We start from the raw sequence: 12,786 nt of genomic DNA on the forward strand, positions 1-12,786 counted from the left end.
GGGGTTGTCACCAGCACCCATTTCCACAAAGCAGAGGAGAATTAGTGTTGGCCAAGGGGAAACTCTGTCTAGAATGGATTTGGCATGAAAGGACTCCACTCATTTGGGGTATCAGTAGATGACGGTCTGGAAGGATGCTTGCTGAGAAGTTTACAGTCAGGATAAGCATCCCACAGTTCACGTGGCCGCCTGCGTGTGCACTCCTTGACAGTAAGCTCATGAGTCTGTCCCACCATGTCTCTCCCTCCTGGCAGAGTGCCTGGTGTAGAGCTAGTGCTTAATGTATATTAGTGGAATGAGTTAAAAACGTGAAATGCCTGTCTTCCCAAGGGCAGACAGCAAGTGCTTTACACTTGGAAAATTTAAGTAATTTGGCTGTTGGCTGTGTAACCTAAGCAAGTCACATAGCTTCTGTAGACCTTGGTGTATTCTTTATGACTAGAGTGTGGCACATTGGAGCAGGAGCTCTGGGGCCACGCTTCCTCAGCCAGCTACTAGCTGGGTCACTTTAGGTAAGTTACTGAACCTTCCTGAGCTTCTGTTTCTGTGTCTGTGAAATGGGGGAAATAGTGATAATAATAACACCTTTCAAACAAAGATTAAATTGCTAAGTAATAGCAACAGTATTTGGTACACAGTAAGCACTCAATATTTGCTATTATTACTTTATTATTATTATTGTTAGTTTTAAACTGCATTTTTTTTTTGAGGAAGATTGGCCCTGAGCTAACATCTGTTGCCAACCTTCCTCTTTTTTGTTTTTTTCTTTTTCTCCCCAAAGCCCCAGTACATGGTTGTATATCCTAGTTGTAGGTCCCTCTGGTTCTTCTATGTGGGATGCCACCTGAGCGTGTCTTGACAAGCAGTACTAGGTCTGCGTCCATGATCCGAACCGGCAAGGCCCAGGCTACTGAAGCAGAGCGTGTGAACTTAACCACTATGCCACCGGGCCGGCCCCTGTGAGTTAATAATTAGTCCAAACCTAGTTGTGCATTTGAGTTACTGAGAGGACTTAAATACATTTTTTTGGGCCTCATTTCCTGAAATTCAGATTCAGTAAGTCTTGGGTGGGATGGGAATTTTTTTTAACCTACAGATGGTTCTGTTGAGTAGTCGGATTTATTGAGCCCAGGACCATGTCGCTCAGCTCTATGGAGTGGTGTTTATATAAACCACGATGTGAATGGCATCTGCTGGAGTTGTACAATGTGGTGATTCTGACCTGGTTTCTTCCAGTTTTATGAGTCTGTGATCCTGTCCTATATCCCAAACAGGCACAGTTCAGTGCAATCTCACAGTATAAATTCAGGACATACTTGCTGTTTTGAAATTAAGGGAGGTACAATTTTGAATTCTTGAGGATTTTAATTATTTGGCCATCGCTTATTTGCTTTGCACAGGTAATGTATAGTCCCACCTGGAAGGTTTCAAAGGTGAATATTCAAATGCAATAAGTATGAACTCAGCAGGGAAGGCAGCCTTCACCCTGCTGGAGCCTACATTCTTCCTTCCTCTGTCCTCCAGGTAAGGCACCTAAAACTGTCTGAGAGCCCTTCAGGGCCGTGGAGATCTGGCACCTGCCTCACTTGTTTGACGTGAGCCAGGCTCCCTTCTTCCCTCTGGTTAGTTCTTCATGGTGGACAACATTTCGCTCTGGAGCCCTCCTGCAGTCTTTTTTGGCACAGGCTCCTTTTGTGATGAGGGGATACTTAGAGAGGGCTGGGGTCCTTTTCCTTTCCCTTGTGTATTATGTAGGATTAACCTAATTTTGGCACTTCTCTTTATGTAAGCTTGGTGGATGTTGGGAGGACTCCTAAGGATAGAAGTGCTGTCCGTGGCACCAATATACTGCGGCTCCCTAATCCATCTATAGCAAGTGCAGTATGTCATAATGCTACAAGAGCCTTCTAAAAGAAGGTAACTGTACAGACTTCCCCTCTTAAAGAGAAACGTCAAAGCCCCTCTTAAGATTAGCAGCTTTTCTCATGGCCTAAGGATTGAAAAAGGTGATGGGAGGGGGCTGAATTGGAAGAGGAATTGTGATTATTTTATTGTGAGTAAAAGACCTAGCCTGTATAAATTTGGGGACAAGTGACTTCTTGGAGTCGAGGTTGTGATGTCTGATTGCCTGTTGACAAGCTGCTAGCTGGCTTTGTGTGCCCAATAAAGTGTTTCTTCAGAGAAGGCCTCCTCACCTATTAGATGATGACCGTGCTTAGTTCATGAGGTTTGAGTGGAGTTGACTCCTCCTTTCACACCCCTGCCAAAGGTGGGACATGTGTCATTCATGCCTCAAGCTGGCTCAGCCAAAGTCCTCCTTGAGACTTCTTTAGGATATCTCTGGATCCTGAGCATCAAGAAAGAGGCAGGCTTGGGGAGCCAGCACCATTCTGCTACCAAGAGGGACATCTGGGACCTGTCTGTGTATGAGTGCAAGCCAAAGCAAGCAAACTGTGGCAGACTTCCACCTAGATATGTTTTCCATGGACCTAATTCTCTATTTGCCTGTCATTCTTCCCTAATTATATTTTTGTCACAAGCTTTCTCAAGTACTTCATGGAATGAGTTGGGGGTATAAGTAAACAAGCAAATTAAGTAGCACATTTTATATAAAATGACTCTGTATCTCATGTTATCCTTACGATGCTTCTATGAGGACAAGAAAAACATGCATTAATACCCCCATTTTGGAGAAAGAAAACACAGCTCAGAGAGATTAAATCATTGTATTGGCAGATTTTTAATATCTCCTACCCAGCAAGTAGCAGAACTGTGGCTAAAACTCATCTCTTTACTTCCAGTCCAAAGCTCTTTCTATTATATTCTATTATATTATATATTATTATACATAATTGGGCATAATATAGTAAATTATATGTATTGCATTATATTATAATTAATATACCTATTATATTATGCTTAATATATACATTATATTGTATTATATAATACTTAAAATACTCAGACTATTTCTTTTAAGATCTATCTCCCTGTTGTATGTTTTTGCTTATGCATCTTTCATGGAGATTGCTTCTAACTGATAGCTATTTTGTTAAAGAGTTCTATTGAAGAAAATTTAATGTAGTACTGTAGATTAAATGCTTTCATTTTCACTTGATCCCACATACATAAAGAACTTTCTTGGAGGTTTGAATTACTTTAACTGACAGCCCCACCCACTGGATGACAGCTTCCAGACCATGTGTATGCTATTTGTTGCACAGATTCAGCATTTTTGCTGATCACCAATGACAGAGTAACAAAGGATAAACACAAAACTTACAAATCTGATTTCCTCTGGAAATGTAGATGGAAAAGGAGAGTAGTAGTCACCAGGAAACCAAGCAGTGTCCCTATCACTACAGGCAGAAGGTGGCTCTTGTCCTCTGTGGGCTCTGAGGAGAGAGGCTTGTGTGTGAGGCTCAGAGGGCAGGGACTCAGGCTAGCATCCTGCAGACACTGCAGGGGGCACATGTGAGGTGCAGGTGGGGTGTAGGGGGTTTGAGGTGGTTAAGTGGATGTTCGGTTATCTGTCCAGTGACTTGGAGTGTAGTCCACTCCTTTTGGGTTAATGTAAGGAGGAGAAAGATAGCCACTTGCTAACTTTCATAATCTCCAGTCTCCATTTCCAGTACAAGTCATTGGGAAAATCCCAATCTTAAGCCAACCACAACCAAATGCTCTTTCTTATAGACTGGCACCCTTGAAGTCTGTCCTCTGGAGGAAGGACCCATAGCCCAGGTTCAAGCAGCCCACCCATGACATTGAGTAGCACCTCCTCACTGTGCTGGACCTCCAAGCTGTTGTTGGCTTCACAGGAGTAGTTTCCAAAATGCTCTGTGGTCAGGGAGAGGTTGAAGGAAGCTCCTCCTCCAGAAAGGCCACGCTGTTCCCCAGGGTGATATCCTCATGATAATATCGGTACAGGATCGGGGGGAGAGCCTCTCTAAACCTCACAGTGAAGCTCCACCATGTCCCTCACCACAGCCTGGGCCCCGGGAGCTGTGAGAGTGAGGAATGGGTGAAACACTGAACCTGAGGGATACAGTGGGCTGTCAGAGAGGGTCTCTTCTGCTTGATAGTTCATGACTTCCCCCTGAATCCACTGAGCATAACACATCCCTGAATACTCTCAAATCTCACTGTCCCCACATTCCAGATTTAATTCTTGGAGCAGAGCTGTCTAATAGGACTTTCTTTGATAATGGAAGTGTTCTACATCTGTGCTGTCCAATATGGTAGCCACTATCCACATGTGGTTGTTGTGCACTTGAAATGTGGCTAGTGTGAATGAAGGAAGGAATTTTAAATTTTAATTAATTAAAAATAAATAGCCAAATGTGACCAGTGGCCTCTGTGTTGGACAGCATGGCTGTGGAGGCATATACCTCAGAGCCGTGAGGATGAATTCTAGGTAGCCATTCTCTGGCTTGCTGACTGAAACAGTGTTTTTTCACCTATTTCATCTTACTACTTTCTTATTTTCTCTACCATAACTGGATATATAGCTCCTCTAAAGCAACTATTTATTTTGGAAGCTCTGCTTTGTCGGAAAAGAATTAACTCTTCAAAGCTCTGGTCCCTATGATCATCTTAAAACATTCTTACGATCCTACACAATCCTCGAGCCCAGTCTGAGAAACTTTGGCTGAACTATGGATGTTCACTGTGAGCTCTGGATGAGGCCATAGTCATTGTCAGCTGTGCAGTAGTATCCCCCAGCATGGCTCCTCCTGATAACAAGGATTTCTAGCTCTGCTCTCTGAGAATGCCAAGTCTTCTTCCCAAGACTCTCCTTCATGTCCTCTCTGTGAGAGAAGAGTATGGTGTCGCCTGTGCCTTCAGCTAAACAGAAGACAAGGACCAGCATCTCTCCTCCAATTGCCTGTCCCCTGAGGGCAGAGTTTCCATGGAGTCTTGAGACACAAGGATCCTTGCATGAACAGGAGAGCAGGTGAGACATGACTCTGGGAAACATCAGAGCTGAAGCAGTTGGATGGAGTTGGAAAATTTAGAGCAACACCAGGAAACAGAAATCTTTGCAAGTGAGAAGTGAGGGTAGTGGATGTCAATTGTGAATATATTTCTATAGGGACAAAGATCCCTACCTCCCAGCCTTCAGTGCATGAAATTCCTCATCTAGTCATGTGCTCACTTCGGGAGATTGATTCCCCTGGGACCTAAGGTTGGTGACTCCAGGGAAAAATATTTGGCCGTGTGCTTGGTGACTCAATGGATAGAAGTCTTGTCTTGAGAGCTAGGATGGATAATAGGAAATATTAGCCCTCCTTTGAAGTGATGTCATACAAGATGATAAATTGCCTTCTCTCCCATCTTTTCAGACCTAGCTCAAGTCCCCCTGCTTCCATACTATCTTCTCTAATTACTCCAATGCCCATGGGTCTCTCTGTTCTCTTAATCTCCATTGTGTTAGATTGGGTACTATTCTCTAGCTGACTGTCAGCTCCCTGCCCTTAGCTATTATGCCTCACATGCCATTTGTATCCTCCAAAGCTTCTAGAGCATAATTATGTGCACGCAGTATATATCTGATTATTTTACAATAGGAATGGGAAAGTTAAGAGGACTGTGGTAGACATTCTAAAGTTCTGTGATTCTTGAAGTCTCTTTATAACCATTCCAGTCCTAATGCATTAGTAGAAATGAGAGGAGCTCAAGATAGCATCAGGATCTCTCTGGAATAGACCTCTGTTCCCACCTTATGGGAAAGAAAGGAACAAAGGTCCAAATAATGCTCTTGCTCTAGCCCCACTGTCTCTTTTCACACAAACTCACTCCACACATGAATTTGGGCTCTCTGGGCTTGTTTCCACACACAGGGGGTCACTGTCTTTGCCTTACACCAGTAAGACCTTGAGTCTTCTCTCCACATGGTGATGACCTGGAATTCCAGGGAGCTTCCCTAGCCTAACACCAGGACCCAGACATCTCTGAAGAAGAGGAATTGGAGTTGGGTATCTGACCTCTGTTGAGAGAGCTGGGTCTCACAGGTTGGGGCCACTGGACTCCTCTCGGTGGCCAGAGGGTGCTGGCTTTCACCACAGGAGGTGGAAATAGCTGTAGAGAGAAGAACAAACATAATCCCAGGGCAATGATGACCAGAGCCCCTGGAAAGACTCATCTGTGTTCTCAGCACCAACAAACAGGTCTTACAGAACCAAGTCAACAGAATTGCCACCCATCTCCCTGACAGGACTGAATTATCAGAGTTTCTAGCCATGGCTTGTAAGGGTAGAAACTTGATAAGCGCATTCTCCGTCTCCCCACACCTCGACAGGCCTTATTTGCATCCACTCTATTACATCTGGAGTGTAGCCATTACCCTGAATTTTGATTCTTACAATGTTTGAAATTCTCTTCCTTAGGAGCACATACCCTTCCCCAGAAGCAGTGCAGTTATACAAGCCATTGTTGCTGGAGACTGCTTTTGGTATGATGACATTTGAGGTCCTTGTAAAAGTAGCAAGTTTTCTCCCATCCTTGTAGTAAATCATTTCATTCAACTCCTTTTCCTCCCTTTCTTGGCATTTCAGAATCACTTTATCTCCTTCCAAGATAGAGTTTGGGACCTGGAGAAATCAGCCAGTCTGCAACAGACAGGGGACACCCAATTGACTCCTTGATTTTCCATCCTCCACAGGCCTGTTGGTATCTTGCACCCACTTTTCCCATAAAACCTTCTCACTCATAGCTTCCCCAGTGACAATTATTCTTTCTCCTCCCTAATTTTACTTTTCACCCAGGAGCAGGTGATTTCTGAAGCTTGGCCCTCCTCTCCCTCACCTGAGGAGACCAACAGGTGTACAGGGTCACTGGGACTTGAGTTCAGGATATACCATTGGTTCTTTCTCGCATGTGTCTCTTGAATAGTGTTTGAAAGGAGATTTTTAGTCTGTCTTCCTTCACAGGCCCACCATGCTCTCTCTATTCTAGAGTAGAGAGATCCTTTGCACGTCATTGTTAACTGCTTCATCTTGGAACATGGTGGTCCATGGAGGATGGAAGAACAGTACAGCTTTTGGTTGGGCAGCTGATGGAAGGAAACTGACATGACTCAAGCTTCCACTGGGTACCAGGCACCTAGTTATACTCTTTACATGAGGTCATTGAATCTTTACAAATACCCAGAGGGTCATTATCATCATGCCTAATTTTTGAAGAGTCAGCAGAGACTCAGGCCATTTTGCCCATGGTCACAGAGCTAGAATATAGCAAAGATTGGATTTAAAACTCATTGTAACTGAATTTTAGGACCATACTCTTTCTACCAAACCATGCTCTCTGCTTGGGTAAGAAAGAGAAAGTGACCCTAAGGTTGAACAGGCTGCCAAAACCTTCATCCCTTGCTTGGTGGTTGCCAAGGGACTGGGTAGCTCACATTGCTCTGGGGCAGTTATGGAATTTTCTTGTATGATTCCTTATGGGCGTCAGGGCCTGAAGTGAATCAGAACAAATGAGTAAGTATATGAGGACAGAATGTTCATCCTTCCACACCAAAAACAGCTCTGACTCTTGTTCAGACTAGGGGCTACAAAGTTGAAACAGGGTCAATATCAAATACTGAGTTTTTATGTAAAAAGCATGGAAATAACTAGAGTTTGTTCTGAGCTTGGATCAAAGATTGGGTTTGAGACGGTTTTTGCAAGTATCTTTTTTTCTGAGCTGCCTCTCTGTTCCTAATATGAACTTCCAACTGGGGAGCTCCCAGGAACCTTAATGCACCTGTGACCGGGTGAAGAGACTGTCTCCATGTGTGCCCTTCCTTGGTCAGGTGTGCCCTCCTCCTTTTCCAGAAAGGATCAGAAATCAAACTCTTGAGCAGAGCAGAGCAGGAAGGTGTCAGGACTAGAGTGACTGGGCCTAGTAGAAAGGAGTACACTTACCTGCAGCTGCTGAGAGAAGGATTATTACAGGCTCCCCCAGGATCCTGTGCTGGGTACTATAACTCCAAGGCCATGAAGGAGAAACAGGAACTTACAGGACTCCCTCTGCCGGGAACTGCAAGAGAGAGAGGCATGAGAAATTAGCACAGCACAGGATCCCTTCCTCAGAGGCACACTCACATTTTCTCCTCCTTTCTGTGCCTTCTCTATGTTGCCCTGCCAATCCCCAAACAGCTGGTGGACACTTCTCTAGTTCATCATCAGGACCTATTGGCTACCCAGCATTTCTCTTTCTTGGTCTCAGACACTGATGTGGAATAGCACAGGGGCAGGAAAGATGGTGGAGCAGGAAGTCTAGTCCTTTCTTTTTCTCAGTGCTGGTCTCCTCTCCTGCTCTCTGGTTGACTTTGGTGTGCAGTGGAGAGTTTAGCAGAAGTCTGATCTCACCAAATTCTAATTTGGGGGACTATTCACTGGCAAGGGCACTCAGCGGAGGCAACTTCTCTGTTCATTCATTCATTCATTCAACAAGCATTTGGTGCATACTTACTGTGCCAGGAGTGGGTCTAAATGTTGGAGTTACCAAGAATAAAACACTGTCCCTACCCTCAAGAAACTTACAGGCTAATGGAGGGGACACTGAATTAATAAGCAATTAAAACACAATGTGGTAGGGCTACAATCGTGGGAAGAGAGAGGATTATAAGAGCACAGAAGTTGGATCAAACGTCTCCCTTTTACTGAATAAGAAAAGATCATTTATGTAGCTTGTCATATAACAGGGCTAAGTCAGAGGCAAAATGTTAAGACTATTATCATAATTAAAGTTTGAAATTCTTTTTTTCTTTTATCATTTTTCAAATATTTTAAATATGAGCTGCATTTCTAAAAGCATAACAGTCCATGTACACTCTCAATTCCATAGCTCATGGGGTTTCGCTATTTCCTTCCAGACATGTTTTTGTATGTGTATGATCTTAACCTAATTTTAGCGAGTGTTGAGATACAGTTTAGAATTCTGCTTTCGTTTCTTCAAAATTATTGTATCATAATAAATAGAATGAACATGATCATGTATCTTATTTTCTCCACGCTTATCTCTTTATTTCAGATTCTCAGAAGCGGAATTATTGAGTCAAATGTATGACCTTTTTTTGTTAACTGGCTTTCCAAGTATGCTTTGTCATTCCTGTTGTCAGTAGCAATTTATGAGTGTACCTCAGTCTTCCCACACTGGGTAGTTAGCATTTAGCCTTTTTTGGGTTGTTGTTTTTGCTGCAAATTTAATGACTGTAAACTGTACCTCCATGTTTAATCTGCGCTTTTTGAATGGATTTACTCATTTATATATAAGAAATATTTATTGAGTGCCAGCTATGTGCCCGGCTCTCTGCTGGGTTTTGGGGATAAAAAATGATTTTTTTGTAAAGCTTGTGGTCAAATAAGCAGCTTCTGGAAGAAGTGTTTTTGTATTACATAAACATGATCTTTATCCATTTACCCAAAAACATTTTCAAGTTTTCTTGTCAATTTATATGAATTCTTTATACCAAATCTCAACTCTTTGTCTTATTTGTTGCAAATATTTTTCCAACGCAAAATTTATTTATTATAGTTGTAGTATTATTATAATATAGGACTTTCAAATTTTTATTTTATAAAATCTTCTCTGAGTTTTCTACTACTTTAATGTTTAGGAAGACACAGTCTACATAAAAATCCAATGTAGACTTAATTTCATTTTCCATCATGTTTTTGAGAATTAAAAAAATTTCTTACTTATCTGAAGTTTATTTTAAACTTTATAATGGAATCTGTAGAAATCTATTGTTTGATGTCTATATATCATACATTAACTCAATATGTAATTAAATACATTTACAGATTTATATTATTTTCCTTATTTCTATATTTGTGCCTTAAACCCATAACACTATCTTTTTTATATTGCTCAGGAATATATTTTAAAAATATATGAATTAGATTTCTAACATTACTCTTAAAAAGAAATCTGTTGTTTGATACTCCCTCCAATGTATTTTTCCAAATATGTTTTTGAATAGTTTACTGAGTTCCAAGGAAAATTCTGCAGGTAATTTGATTGAAATTATACGGAATTTATAAATCAACTTGGGGAGAACTGACATCTTTAAAACATTTCTACTCTAGTGCTCCTAACCACTCTAATGGCATATCTTCATTCATTGAGGTTTTCTTTGTACTATTTTGTAGATTTCCTTTTATAGGTTAAAAAGATCTCTTTATTATGACTTTTTTTTTTTACTTTAATTGGTATTTTGAGTGAAATTTCTTCACTATAATCTCAAACTGGTAACTGATAATATTCAAGGATTTCACTGTTTTAGATATTTATCTTGAGTCTTCCTAATTAAGCCATGTTCATGCATTTCTAACCATACCACATAGATGATATAATCAAGAGCAGAGGCTGTATGGTTCATCACAGCAATAGCAAACAAGCAAGTGCCAAATAAGTGGGAATGAATAAAGAATGAGTAATGAGTTTGTAATCTTGCCTTTCAATATGTATGCATTTTACTTTTGCTACTAATGTTAGCGTATTAGCAGAATTTAAAAACTATTCCAAATGATAATGACAGCAAGCATCTTGATTCCAGGTCCAATTTGAACGGCAATTTTAGTGCCGTTCTGCTATGTATAGTATTGTCTGTCAATCTAGAACAAATATTCTTTGTCATGTTAAGTAAGTATTCTTCTGTTCTGATCTAAATGATACTTATTTTAGGAATAGATATTGATTTTTAATACCTCTTCGAATACCTTTGGCACCTGTTGTCACCACATGATTTCTCTTATTAGCATTTTGATGTGGTTTATTATATAATAACAGTGGATTTGCATATATTCTTCAATTCTGACACAAATCCTACTTGGTGATAGTGTAAAGACGAAAATACTTAACACATGTAAATTACTAGTGAGCACTCAATAAATATTAGCATTTCTATTATCATCATTTTTATTTTGATATTCTGCTCAATGCATTTTTATTTTGATATACTGCTAAAGAACCAAGGGACCTATATTCCAAGGAAAGCTTGTCCAATTCCTTCTAAGCCTAGAGAATGCCCTGAGGGTGGACTGGAGGGGAAAGTTTTATGGGCATCTGAGACTACTGCTGTGGGGAAGGCTGAAGCCTCCATTCCACTTAGGTTCTGCTCCAAGGTGTCCACTCAACCTAGAACCAGCAGCAAAGGCCACAGCAGCATGGAGTCCTGTTCGAGGAGACCCAGAGGAAGTTTCTCTTGGAAACTGACAGTACAACTCAGATCTGAAGACAAAAGCTGTCCACAGTGGCACCAATAAGCATGGCCTAGAAGATTTTGAAAAGGGGAAGCCAAGGACACTACTATTTGCCAATTGTCATTTCCTCTGCTGTGAGTCTTATGGAAATAAAATTATTCTCTTGTTTATAGATCTGCTTAAATACAGGTCAACATTGTGGCTAAACTAGACAAGGAACCATCCAAGGACTGTACGATTTGTATATTATTACAACAGTTCAAGTCTCCCTAGTGTCTGTGTCTGGGGGACTTCACTCACTCATACATTTAACAACTCTCTGTTTTTTGTTTACTGTGTCTCATGTGCTGAGTCATACAGCTGAGCTATATCTCACTGGCTGTATAGCGTTGAACAAAGCTGACGTGATTCTTGCCCTCATGTAATTTCTAGTCTAATGATGGGAGAAAAACTTTATAGAGAATAACATACCCTTTATAGTCCATCCTGTTAGGATCCAAAGACTTACTTGATGTCTTTCAACAAAGTGTTTCTTATTTATCACTTATCCATACTCCACGTGGTTCCTCATGGTTTCTACTCTTCTTACACTCGCAAACACACTCATTTGCTCTAGGGGCTATTGGATCTCACCTTGAGTAGAAATCTCAACTTCATCATTATTAAATGAGTTAATATGTGAAAGCACTTAAAATAGCATCTGGCACATATGAGAAATAAATACATGAAAAGGGGATGTCTGTCTGTCCCAAACTCGGTGTGAACCAAATTGTTCCAGTCTACTTCCAGAGTACATGCACTCCAGCTCCTTCTCCACCCAGTGGGTCCTAATGATTGCATAGGTCCCAGGATGTGTCCTCTGGCAGTTACACAGCTAAATGGTGGTCAGTGCTCTGAAGCCCGTGGATGACAATGATATCACTCATGTGGTAGGGAGGTTTTTTTGGAGAGAGTACCTCTGAGGAGGGTCCTCTGTTTCAGCCACCACTGCTGCACACTACCAAAATGACCCTCGCAGTAGTAGAGTCTATGGCTGATTGGCTCTGGGACTTCCTGGGACACAGACAGGTCCTTGAAACTGGGACAGGGAAACATTCAGGAGCGCCTTCTGTTCAAGAGCAGATGACTACTCTCCTTGATCCAAAGCCTCTCTGTCTTTTCCTTCCCCTTATTCTCATTGCAGGTCCATCTACTACTGCCTTTGCCTTCTGAACTCAAAGCATCCATTCCCTTCTTCAAAGTAGAGATTAATTGTCTATTAGGAAAGCCTTAGCCCATAGAAACCCATAAAGGCTTGTCTATTCTTTCTGGGATTAGGGAGGGTTCAGTACTTAGGAACCCAAAGGCCTGTCTATCCTCTGGGGGGTGGAGGTCACTGTTCTCCCTATCCTTCCCCACACCCCTACCATACATGCACATTCATGCAAACATATACAGCAAGTATGGACTGAGGGAACTTCCGGCCATATTGCTAAAAACCATGAAACAGTCTTAGACTCCACTGGAATGTATTGCTGTATATGAAATGATTCAGATACATAACAGCTGTTTGCACAGATGTAAGCTGGCTTCTTGGATTTGATAGCTGTTTTTATGA

The 12,786-nt window shown here is 41.5% G+C and overlaps 1 protein-coding gene across 7 annotated transcripts in view; it reads right to left on the bottom strand.

Moving 5' to 3' along the window:
* Window positions 1-2,907: 2,907 nt before the first annotated feature.
* The window catches only part of LOC106828433 (Fc receptor-like protein 3), a 46,067-nt gene continuing 36,188 nt past the window's right edge, over window positions 2,908-12,786 (bottom strand). For all 7 annotated transcript variants that reach the window (XR_011498032.1, XR_011498036.1, XR_011498031.1 and 4 more), the window contains 3 exons: window positions 7,905-8,019; window positions 6,397-6,608; window positions 2,908-6,078 (listed from right to left, as the gene is read on the bottom strand). The gene's annotated coding sequence lies outside the window, so the exon portion shown is untranslated. The remainder of the gene's footprint in view (window positions 6,079-6,396; window positions 6,609-7,904; window positions 8,020-12,786) is intronic.

Source organism: Equus asinus, chromosome 25, assembly GCF_041296235.1.
Source record: "Equus asinus isolate D_3611 breed Donkey chromosome 25, EquAss-T2T_v2, whole genome shotgun sequence".
NCBI classification, from domain to species: Eukaryota; Metazoa; Chordata; class Mammalia; order Perissodactyla; family Equidae; genus Equus; species Equus asinus.